Genomic DNA, 12,290 nt, shown 5'->3' on the forward strand with positions numbered 1-12,290 from the left:
CATTTAAACAGAGGGCAGAAGGGCTCATTTCTCTTTTTATTTTCAGCTTCTACTTTGCCTCAGTAATAGGGAAATTTACTCATGCAAGACATACAAAGTTGTTCAGGGGAAGTCATCGTGGGAACCATTTTAAATACCTTGACCTATATTTCACATAATTAAGCCTGGAACAGAGGTGCGCTTTGGAAAGAATCCTTTCAGATTAATGACTGTGTTGTTGCTACTGGGTTGTTTTTGTGTTTCCCTTTTTTTTTTTTAACCATCAGGACAAAAATGTTCATAGCCACTGGCAAAATACCTGCAAGGATGTACTTGTAAAACAGGTCCTGTCTGTCAGACTGCAAATAGAAGCAATAACAAGATGAACCAGAGAGCTTGCATACAGAGCAAGGTCTTACCTTCCATGTTAGGGGCCTAACAAAATGAAGTGCTTTGAATGCCCTTCATTTATCCTAGAGGAGTGGGAAAATTTTGTCCAGTTTGAATCCAAAGCCATTTGAGTTTTGTTGTAGTAACGGGTCACCATGCATTATACCACCAGTCAATTAAAACCCTAGATTTTTGTAACTTAATGATATGTTACTTATGCCAGTATCATTCCCTTAATTTGGAACTATGGCTAGAGAAGCTTTGGCTGGAGGAATCACCATTTAATCTGAAAATGGTCAATGAATCAGTGGAAGGAACCTTGTCCTGAGCTGGTCCTGAATTCTATATTAACAAAGGAGCTGTATCATTGGAAAGGTAAATAAATTAATTCACAAATAAAGAGGTGCTCACATTTACATAGCACTTCATGTACAAATGCATGGAAGAGACAGAAAAGGATTAGGAATTAGGTAATGGTATAGTGTGATTGCAATTAAGTATTTAAATATAAGCCTTCACTCAAAAGGCTAATTGGTGTGGGACTCTCTCCTTATTGGTGGAGATTAATTGAGTAATACTCTGAATTTGCATAAGGAGTGGAGTTGGTGAGAACTGAAGAGAAGAGACATCTTGGTCTTTTAGCTTGAGGCTTCAAGAGAGAAATCCTGTCCTTCCAGACATCTTCAGCTTCCTAAAAGGAGAAAGAGAGAGAATCTGGGAAGAGCTGCTGTGTAGGAGAACCAACACTTCCGTCATGTCGGCTTCTGAGACTTTCTCCTTTCAGAAACCTAAAGAGAGTATATGGAAAAGTATGAATTTTCTCTTGAAGCTGAAGGCCAGAAAACCAGTCTCTACTCCCCAATTCTCACCAGCTCCTTAATGCAAAGTCAGAACATTAAGCATTCAGTCTCTATCAAGGAAGAGAGAGGGTCCCATACCAATGGACTAAGCCAAAAGTTACATAAGGAAGAGAACAGAACTGGAATAAGACTTAAAATTTAAGATAGATCTGAGCTAAATGATGAAGGACCTTCTATTCAGGCATAAGGGGTTTATATTTCATCTTGTAGGTAATAGGGAGCCATGGAAGGTTTTTGAGTGATGTCAGACCTATGGATTAAGAAGATTATTTGGCAGCTTCTTGAAGGGAGAAACAGAGGCAAGGAAGACCAGCTCAGAAACTTTTACCATTGTCTAGGCAATAGGTAATGAGGACCTGAATTAGATGTCAGAGGGAGCAAAAAAGGAGAAACAGAAGCTAGAAATGTAGCAGAGTTAGAGTTGATTCTGAGTCCTTTTAGCCCCTCTCCTTCCTGTGTCTCTCAGCTCTGGTGTTTCAGAGATGATTGTGTCTTCTCTTCCTTTAAAAAGCCAATTCAGTTGGGCCATATTTCAGTCATCCTCAAATGCTCTGACTCAGTCATCTTCTTCCATCAGGAGTACTATCCTTGCAAACAGAAAAGTCTCTTCCTTGACCCCAGTTAAACTTGACCAGATTTTTCCTGGTACTTTCTGCACTAACTTTTAGAGTCATTGTGAGCCAAGTGCTTTGTAAACATTCAAGTGCTAAGTAAGAGAGTCAGCAAACATATAACAAGTACCTACTATGTGCCAGGCATTCTTCTAAACACTGGGGAAACAAGGAAAGGCATAAAACAATCTCTGCCCTTGAGGAGCTTAAAGTCTAATTGGGGGCGGGGGGAGATGAAGATGAAGTTAACTTTATGCCTAGGTTTCTGGTCCTGATTAGCCTCAGTTAGCATTGTGTATTTCCATTGGGTTGGAACCAGTTGCCATATTTTATACAATGATAACTTTGACTGGTGCCAGATTGGAATCCATAGACCACTTCTGGGTATTCATCATTCCTATAAATCAGAACTGGCTGCATACCCCATGGATCTGAAGTAGACTCAGACAGTATGGTTCCGTGATTGCCTCCAGTAATAGCAAACAAGGAGTAGGAGGAGAAATAGCAGATGGGGGCAGGAGGGGAGGGGTGATGACTCAGTGTCTAGAATTAGCAAGGTTGAGACATCAGCAAATAAAAGGAATGAAAGGTTGTTGTTCAGTCATTTTAGTCGTGCCAGACACGTCGTGACCCCATTTGGGGTTTTCTTGACAAAGATCCTAGAATGGTTTGTCATTTCCTTCTCTAGTTCATTTTGGAGATGAGGACACTGAGACCAAAAGGGTTAAGTGACTTGCCCAAGGTCATTCAGCTAGGAAGCGTCTGAGGCCAGATTTGAACTCAAGGGAAGATGAGTCTTTCTGACTCCAGGCCTGGCACTCTATCCAGTGTTACACCTAGCTGTCCAAAAAGGAACAAAGGATATATAGGTATAAAATGGGGCTTTGTTGACATGTTGCCCAAAGGCCAAGGAGATGAGGGAATGAAGAAGCTAGAACTAGAGTGGATAGGACTTTTGTGGAAGCAGACAAAGGTAGTAGGTATTAATGAGAGAAGTTAGAAAATTTCATTTGAAATTAAGAAATGAAAGGTGCCAAAGGCAGATTACCAGAAGCCTCATACAAGTAGGTAGCATAGTAGATAGAATCCTAGAGCTGGGGTCAGGAAGACCTGAGTTCAAATCTTGCCTCAGACACTAGCTGTGAGACCCTGGACAAGTCATTTAATGTCTATTTGCCTAAGTTCCCTCATTTGTAAAATGAGGGTAATAATAGTAATCTACATCTCAGGGTTATTGTGAAGGTCAACTGAGATAGTATTTGTAAAGTGCTTTGCAAATCTTAAATCACTATATAAATGATGATGATTATATAATACATAATAATAACAATAAGTTTAAGTAAATAAATTTTATAAAGATAAATAATAAATGATAAAATTATATAATAAATTATATAATAAGTACCTAAAGAAGAGACTTGGAAAGTGACAGTCATTGTGAGCACTAAAGAGTATCCTAAAAAAAATGAAATTGACTATCTTATCAAACAGGAAATGAATCGTACAAATAGAGCAGTTATTTCAGTATCAGCTATTTGTGTGAAGTCAGATCTCTGATTTAATCAGTGGTCAAAATGCATACCAAATTAGGTCATAGGATCCTAAATTTGTAGCTGAAGGAGACCTTAGATGTCATATATGCTGATCTCCTTTTATTATTTAAAATCTTTTTAAATTAATTTATTAACTTTTAGTTTTAAGCATTCACTTCCACAAGATTTTGAGTTCCAGATTTTCCCTCCTATCTCTCCCCTCCTCTCCCCAAAAAGACAGCATGCATTCTGATTACCCTTTCCCTCAATCTGCCTTCCCTTCTATCACCCTCTCCCCTTCTCTTATCCCCTCGCCTTCTATTTTCCTGTAGGGCAAAAATGGATTTCTATATCCCATTGCCTGTATATCTTATTTCCCATTTGCTTGTAAAAACAATTTTTAACACTTGTTTTTAAAATTCTGAATTACGTATTCTCTCCCTTCCTGCCTCCCCACCCATCCTCATTGAAAATGCAAGTAATTTGATATAGGTTATATATGTGTAGTTATGCAAAACCATAATAGTCATGTTGTGAAAGACTTACTATATTTCCCCCATCCTGTCCTGCCCCACATTTATTCTGTTCTCTCCTTTGACTGTGTCCCTACTCAAAAGTGTTTTCTTCTGATTACTCCATTCCCCAATCTTCTGTCCCTTCTATTGTCCCCCACCCCTTATCCCCTTTGTTCCTACTTTCCTGTAGGATAAGATAAATTTCCTTACCTGACTGAGTGTGCATGTTATTCCCTCCTTAAGCCAAATCTAATGAGAGTAAGGTTCATCCATTCCCTCTTACCTCCCCACTCTTTACCTCTACTGTAAAAGCTTTTTCCTGCCTCTTTTATGTGAGATAATTTATCCCATTCTACCCTCTCTCTTCCTCCTTCTCCAGCCAGATAGATAGATAGATAGAGAAAAGTCTCATGAGCTACAATATCTTTCCATGTAGGAATGTAAACAGTTCAACTTTAATAAGTCCTTTATGATTTATCTTTCCTGTTTACCTTTTCATGCTTCTCTTGATTCTTGTATTTGAAGGTCAAATTTTCTATTCAGCTCTGGTGTTTTCATCAAGAATACTTGGAAATAGGGGTGGTTAGGTCATGCAGTAAATAGAGCACTGGCCTTGGAGTCAGGAGGACCTGAATTCAAATACAGCCTCAGACACTTAATACTTAGTAGCTGTGTGACCTTGGGCAAGTCACTTAACCCCAATTGCCCTTCCCTCCAAAAAGAAAAAGAAAAAAAAAGGAATACTTGAAAGACCTCTATTTCATTGAATTTCCAATTTTTCCCCTGAAGGATTATACTTATTTTTGCTGGGTAAGTGATTCTTGATTTTAATCCTAACTCCTTTGACCTCTGGAATATTATATTCCAAGCCCTCCAATTCCTTAATGTAGAAATTATTAAGTCTTGTATTATCCTGATTTGTGTGTTCCCATAATACTTGAATTGTTTCTTTCTGGCTACTTATGATATTTTCTCCTTGACCTGGGAACTCTGGAATTTGACTCCAATATGCCTAAGAGTTTTACTTTGGGGATCTCTTTTGGGAGGTGATCGTGAATTCTTTCAATTTCTATTTTCTTCTCTGGTTCTAGAATATCAGGACAGTTTTCCTTGAAAATTTCTTGGAAGAAGATGTGTAGGCTCTTTTTTTAATCATGGCTTTCTGGAAGTCTAATAATTTTTAAATTATCTCTCCTGGATCTGTTTTCTAGGTCATATGTTTTTCCAATGAGATATTTCACATTGTCTTCTATTTTTTCATTCTTTTGGTTCTTTTTTTATAATTTCTTGATTTCTCATAAAGTCATTAGCTTCCATTTGCTAAATTCTAATTTTTAAGGAATTATTTTCTTCAGTGAGCCTTTGGACCTCCTTTTCCATTTGACCAAATCTGCCTTTTAAGACATTCTTCTCCTCATTGGCTTTCTTGAACTCTTTTACCAGTTGGTGTAGTCTGTTTTTTGAGATGTTATTTTCTTCAGTATTTTTTTATCTCCTTTAGCAGGCCATTGACTCATTTTTCATTATTTTCTTGCATCACTCTGATTTCTCTTCCCAATTTTTCCCCTACTTCTCTTATTTGACTTTCAAAATCCTTTTTGAGCTCTTCCATGGCCTGAGACCAATTCATATTTTTCTTGGAGGCTTTGAATACAGGAGCTTTGACTTTGTTGTCTTCTTCTGGTTGTACGTTTTGATCTTCTTTGTCACCAAAGTAAGATCCTATAGTCTGAGTTTTTTTTTCCTCTTTTTGCTCATTTCCCTAGCTAATTACTTGACTTTTTAACTCTTTGTTAAGGTAGGACTCTGCTTCCAGTGTGGAGGATGTACTGTCCCAAGCTTTAGGGATTTTGTGTAGCTGTTTTCATAGATATTTCTAGGGACCTGTAAATTTTCAGTTCTTCTAAGGTGGTTTGATCAGAGGAGAGGTGTTTACTCCTCTCCTGGCCTGTAGTCTGGTCTGTGAGTGAACACAAGCACTCTTTTCTGCCTTGGAACTGTGAGGAGGATTCCCTCTTTGGCACCACCATGAGCCCTGCCATGCCAGCATTCTTCCTCATCCCAGGTCTGCAGTCCAGATCTAAGCAAGGGAAAAGCAAGATAATCCTGCCTCAGCACCAGCAAAGAGACCCCTACAATCCCTCTCTGATTAGCTGCTTGATCCCTTCACTGTCTGTGGACCAAGAGATCTGGAAGGAGTTGTTGTTGCTACTGCTGCCCTGGGGCTCAGAAAGGACTGTGTTCTTCTCTCACCTAGGTCTAGCAGACCTTTCCTACTGACCTTCTAACTTGTTTTTGGCATTTGTGGATTGAGAAGTCTGGAAATCCACAGTAGCCCCAGCTACAAGGGATTTGGTCCTCTAAGGCCTGTTCCAGGTTTGCTGGGGCCTGATCTGGCACATTTTGCACTGGACTGCACACCTCTCTCAGACTGGTGCAACAGACCTTTCATCTCGACCTCCCAGGTTGTCTTGGGCTGGAAATTTGTTTCACTCTCTCATTTTGTGCGTTCTGCTGCTCTAGAATTTGTTTAGAGTCATTTTTTACAGGTTTTTGGAGGGATTTGGGAAGAGTTCAAGGAAGTGCCTGCTTTTAATTCGCCATCTTGGCTCCACTTGATCTTTTTTTTTTTCTCTGCATCTGCACCTTTTTTAAAAATAACTTTTGGTTTACAACATTCAGTTCCACAAGCTTTTGAGTTACAAATTTTCTCCCCCTCTTCCCCTATGGTAGCATGCAATCTGATATAAGTTCTATGGATACCTTCATATTAAACATTAGTTAAGTTGTAAAGAAGGATTATAACCAATGGAATGTACAGCAAGAAAGGAAGAAAGAACAACAACAACAAAAAAAAAAAAAAAAACAGAGAGAGAACAAATAGTTTGCTTCAATCTGTATCCAGACTCCTCAATTCTTTCTCTGGATGTGTACAATCCTTTCCATCATGAGTCCTTTGGAGTTCTCTTATAACCTTGCATTGCTGAGAGGAGCCCAGTCTATCAAAGTTAGTCATCACAGATGCAATGTGTCTGTAATTGTGTAAAATGTTCTCCTGGTTCTGCTTTCCTCATTCAGCATTAGTTTGTATAAGTCTCTCCAGGTTATTATGAAGTCCATCTCTTCCTCATTTCTTATAGCACAGTATTCTATTACATTCATATACCACAACTTGTTTGACCATTCCCCAATTGATGGACATGCCCTTGATTTCCAATTCTTTGCTACCACAAAAAGAGCTGTGTATCAGCAATGCCATATTCACAACGCCTATTGTGAAATGGAAATTACAGATATGCTGATATAATTATCCATAACAAACTACATCATGCTTGCCATATGGGGGAATAAGCTAGAAAATTTATTAAGATACCAAAAGACTGAGTCCCCAAACCAGAAAGTGAAAGCCATCAGAGTAGTTATGAAATTGGCACAGGTAGATAAAGTACAAAGCACCCACATTCTCAAGCCTTTAAAACAGAACAGGCTACCTCAGGCAAAGGTCCTCCTCTCCCCACGCACAGCAACAACCCAGCGTCCTGGAAGCACGCTCCCAGCAGCTCCGGCCCCTGGCAGTCCTCAGCAGGAGTCCTTAGCAGAAAGTCCTTAGCAGTCCTAACTCAAAAAGGGCTTCGTGCTGCCACTGCCTCTGCTGCTGCCGCCACCGTCGCCGCCACTGCTAGCCACCATAGGAACTCTAGCTTGGCTTCCACTTCCTCTTGCTCCGCCCCTTCCTGCTACGTCAGCAAGTCCAGTGGGGCATGGAAGATCTTTAAATCCCATAACCCTTACAAGCTGCTATGAATATTTTTGTACATACAGGTCCTTTTCCCGCTAGTATGATCTCTTTGGGATACAGCCCTAGAAGTGGTATTTCTGGTTCAAAGGGTATGCACCTTTTTATAACCCTTTGAACACAGTTCCAGATTACTCTCCAGAATTGTTGGATCAGTACACAACTCCACCAACAATGTATTAGTGTTCCAATTTCCCCACATCTTCTCCTGCATTTATCATTTTCCTGGGTTTTTTTCCCCCATGTTAGCCAATCTGACTGGTAAGATGTGGTACCTCAGAGCTGTTTTGATTTGAATTTTTCTAATCAATAGTGATTTAGAGCATTTTTTCATATGATTATAGATATCTTTAATTTCTTCCTGTGAAAACTGCCTGTTCTTTTCCATTGATCATTTATCACTTGGGAAATGATTTGTATTCTTATATATTTGACTCAGTTCTCTATATATCTTAGAAATGAAGCCTTTATCAGAGACATGGGTTATAAAAATTCTTTCCCAATTTTCTGCTTCCCTCCTAATCTTGGTTACGTTGGCTTTGTACAAAAACTTTTCAATTTAACGTAATTAAAATTATCCATTTTGAATTTCATAATGCTCTCTATCTCTTGTTTGGTCATAAAATCTTCCCTTCTCCATAAATCTAACAGGGAAACTATTTCTTTCTCTCCCAGATTGCTTACAGTATCAGCCTTTATATCTATGATTTCCTCCTTTTACAAATAGAAATTGAGATCCAGAGAGGTTATTATTTGCCCAAGCGCATAGGTCTGATGAGTACCAGTCTAGTGCCCTTTCCACTGTCTCCAAGAGCAAATATGAGAACAACTGTCCTTGCACATAATTTCTTCTAACAAAACTTTTAAAATGAGTTGTTGCCTCTGAAAATGGTAAATAGATAAAGGCAAAGATATTGATTTTTTATTTCCATATTTCTTTAGAGAATTTTTACCAACATTTAACAATCAACACAATGAGGTCAGAGAGGAAATCCAGTTTGGAATTAGAATTACATTAGAATTGTCAGAATATTATGGAGGAGAATAATGGAAGATTTTAAGTATTATTACTTCACAAGACAACAAAAAAAAAATAGAAGAGAAAATAAGCCTGTGTAAATCTTGGCGTGACACCTAACTGAACCAGATTAGATGGTTCTAAAACAACATATAGATGGGAAATAGAACCGTTTTGCTGTTGTTTCCATAGGAAACTATATTCATCATCAGTAACAGTAGAACCAGCATATTTGGGTCCTAGCGTTTTGGTTCTCTATGTGCTGGCAGTAATACTCCAAAAAGAATCCATTTGGGAAAAGCAAGTAGACCTGACCAAATACATATCAAAGAAATCTCTGCTGTTGGTGACATAACTTAAAAATTACTCAGGAGAACGGTTTTCAGTATATCTCAAAGAATGAAAGATTCCCTTCAAATGGAAAAGATCATTGGCAATATTAAGGCAGAAAAAGGCCACCAAGAAAGCAACAATAACTGCCTCTCTACATGCTAGCTTTACCATATCTATAAAATCTTTATGAGAATTATCTATGCATTTATTAATATTATACTTGATGAAAATCCAAGGAAATAGGCAAGCTTCCTAAGATCGTTCTGTTGATAGTCATACAATTAACTGAGAGATGTAGAGACTACAGGTTCCCACCATGTTTATTATTTATTGACTCAAACTCCCAAAAAAGTACTTGGTAGAGCAGAACTCAGCTTTGAGGTGTCTCCCATGCAGAGGGAAAAACAGTATGGTAAAGTGAAAAGGGCCAGATGAATTCAAATCACAACTTAAATATTGATTACCTTTATGGCCTCAGGCAAAACACTTTTTTTGAGCCTCAGTTTTTTTATATATAAAATGAGGGGATTCGATTAGATGGCCTCTGGGGTCCCTTCCAGCCTTAGATGTAGGATCCTGTATTCCTTAGCTTAGAGATAAATGATGATGCTTTTCCTTATTTAAGCACTCCAAGCAACTTTAAATAGTTGCCTTTACATGAGTGTGTAGGTGTTTAGGACTCTCACCAGAAAAAGGAACTTCCTGTGGTATTTGCCTGGAAATTTTCATGAGCAAAGGAGGTTGTTCTCAGTTCACAGGCAGGCATTATCCTCATGTAGCAGATGCATTTCTGCTGCTTGTCCAATTACTTCCCTGAAGCAGTGTAGCTGACTCGATAGCCTGTATTCTGACTAACTGAGGGGTTAGAAAACAGGAAAGACTTAAAACTTCCTCCTTCCACAGCTTGAAAGGGAGATCATACAAAATTCATTGAGCAGAGACTGTAGGTTCCTGGCCTGGCTATTCTTTTGGCATTACAAAATTAAAGGAGATAGGTTTAAGAATTGATGTAATGGGGAAGTCTTTACTCATGGCTCATGGAAGATCTCTCTGGCTCAGAGGGTTGGAGGTCTGAGGTATAAAGGCACAAACAACAAGAGGGAAGGAAGGAAAGAGGGAGGGAAGGAAGGAGAGAAATAGAAAAAGACAGAAAGAGACAGAGAAAGAAAGAAAGAAAGGGAAGGAAGGAAGGGAGGGAGAGAGGAAGGGAGAGAGGGAGAAGGGAGGGAGGGAGGGAGGGAGGAAGGGAGGGAGGGAGGAAGGAAGGAAGGGAGGGAGGGAGGAAGAAAAGGAGAAAGGGAGGGAGGAAGGAAGGAAGGAAGGAAGGAAGGAAGGAAGGAAGGAAGGAAGGAAGGAAGGAAGGAAGGAAGGAAGGAAGGAAGGAAGGAAGGAAGGAAGGAAAAAAGGAAAAATGATTTTCCCTCCTGAACGATTTAAACTTTGAGGTCTGGAATCCCTGCCCTGGGGTTTTCTATCCTTCCTTCTTCCTGTCCTCCTGTCCTTAGTGAGTGTCTTATATCTGTCACTATATCCAACCAGCCCCAATAATGTTTCACATTTCACAACATTCATCTTTTTGCCATCTGCCCTACCTGCCTCTACACAACTAGACCTTGCCCTTTCTTTTCCAGTTCAGGATCCTTTATCAAATCAATACTTTCGTCACTACTGGAAAACACATGTCAACCAGCTCCTTAATGCCTCCACTTATTATCCTTGTTACTTCCCAACCCAAAACACTACTCCCTGATTACAACTCTCCTATATTGTACCACTGTATTTTATATACATGCACACATACACATATTATATATACACATATGCATGCATGTGTGCATAACATGTTATGCTATATGTTATATAATATAATACAACTTTGCGTGTATATGTATACATACGCAATAAACATACATATGTGTGTACACATGCATATATATACATATATACATATATGCTATACTATTCCCCCATTACAACATAAACTCCTTGTAGGCAGTGACTGTCTCCAGCACTTACCTTAGGACTGAGTACACAGAAATCGTTTAATAAGTGCTTTTTTCCCCTATTTAGTCAGTCATGCATTCAGTTTCCATTGCAAGGACCTCAGGCTGTGCTGGGAGCAATGACTCCCAGGGTTCTTACTGCATGGGCTATGCTAGCTGTTCCTAAAGCTAGTTAATTTTTTTCAATCGTTCTTGAAACTTGATTAGCCCCAAAGCTCAAAGCCTTCATGTAACTTCCTGGTGACCAGTACACAAGACATCAGAAGCTCCTCATTGAGGTTGTTATTCACCTTGTGGCCACCACTGCACTGTGTTGAACACAGACATAGAAGCTGCTTCCTAATGCTGTATCCTTGCTGTATATCCTTTCCATACTGTTGCTAAGTAAACTCCTTTTTGTTAACTGTCTCATTTTGTTCCAGTCTCAGATCTGAACTATCAGTCTAGCTTAAGTCAGAACTGGCCTACAACATAGGCTAATCAGTTGATAGTTTAAAATAATTTCAGTTCATTAAGCAGCCAGGTGACAAAGTGGATAGAATGTTACATTGAGAGTCAAGAAGACCTAGGTTTGAATCCTGCCTCAGGCATTTATTACCTGTGTGACCCTGGGCAAGTCACTTGCCTTTTCTTAACCTCAGTTTCTCCATATGTAGAACTGAAATATCATATGTTGGTAGTAAGAGTCAGATAACTTGCTATATGTAAAGCACTTTGCAAACCATAAAATGCTTCATAAATGCTATCAATTATTAGCCAAACTATGTATGGCATAGTTCCTTAGAATTTAGTATTTTAAGGGTGGTCTTTTACAGCTGTTCATCTGAATAAGTACAGAATCCTTTAATCTAGAAACACAACTAGGGAAGAGGGACATATGTGCCAATATGTCATTCTTCTTTTACAGATAATTATTGTGTTGTTCACCTCTTAAAGCCATAGCAAATTGTCTTGGACCCGTTCAGTGTTCTTTTCCTCCTCCCCCCTTCCTCAACATCAGCTTCAGGAACTGACCCAGTGTCTTCATGATACTGAATAGGCTTGAATTAGGCAGAACAACAGCAGCTCTCTCCAAATTAATTTGGATGAACCTCAATGTATTCCCATTAGTCAGTGTTTAGTTTAGCGTAGTGACAGACCTCCAAGAAGTTACTGATATCACCAGCAGTTAAATTAAAAGGTGAGGCTGAGGAGGTTGGCTTTGTTTCTTTCTAATTATTTTTATAGCAGAGCCACCACCTGGTTAATTCTGT

The 12,290-nt window shown here is 39.0% G+C and overlaps 1 protein-coding gene across 1 annotated transcript in view; it reads left to right on the forward strand.

The window, feature by feature from the left end:
- MTUS2 (microtubule associated scaffold protein 2) overlaps positions 1-12,290 on the forward strand; it is a 732,715-nt gene that overhangs the window by 551,199 nt on the left and 169,226 nt on the right. The window lies entirely within an intron of this gene.

Source organism: Petaurus breviceps, unplaced genomic scaffold (assembly GCF_028583685.1).
Source record: "Petaurus breviceps papuanus isolate PSGF00001 unplaced genomic scaffold, PetGlider_PUasm1.0 91133, whole genome shotgun sequence".
Lineage (NCBI taxonomy): Eukaryota > Metazoa > Chordata > Mammalia > Diprotodontia > Petauridae > Petaurus > Petaurus breviceps.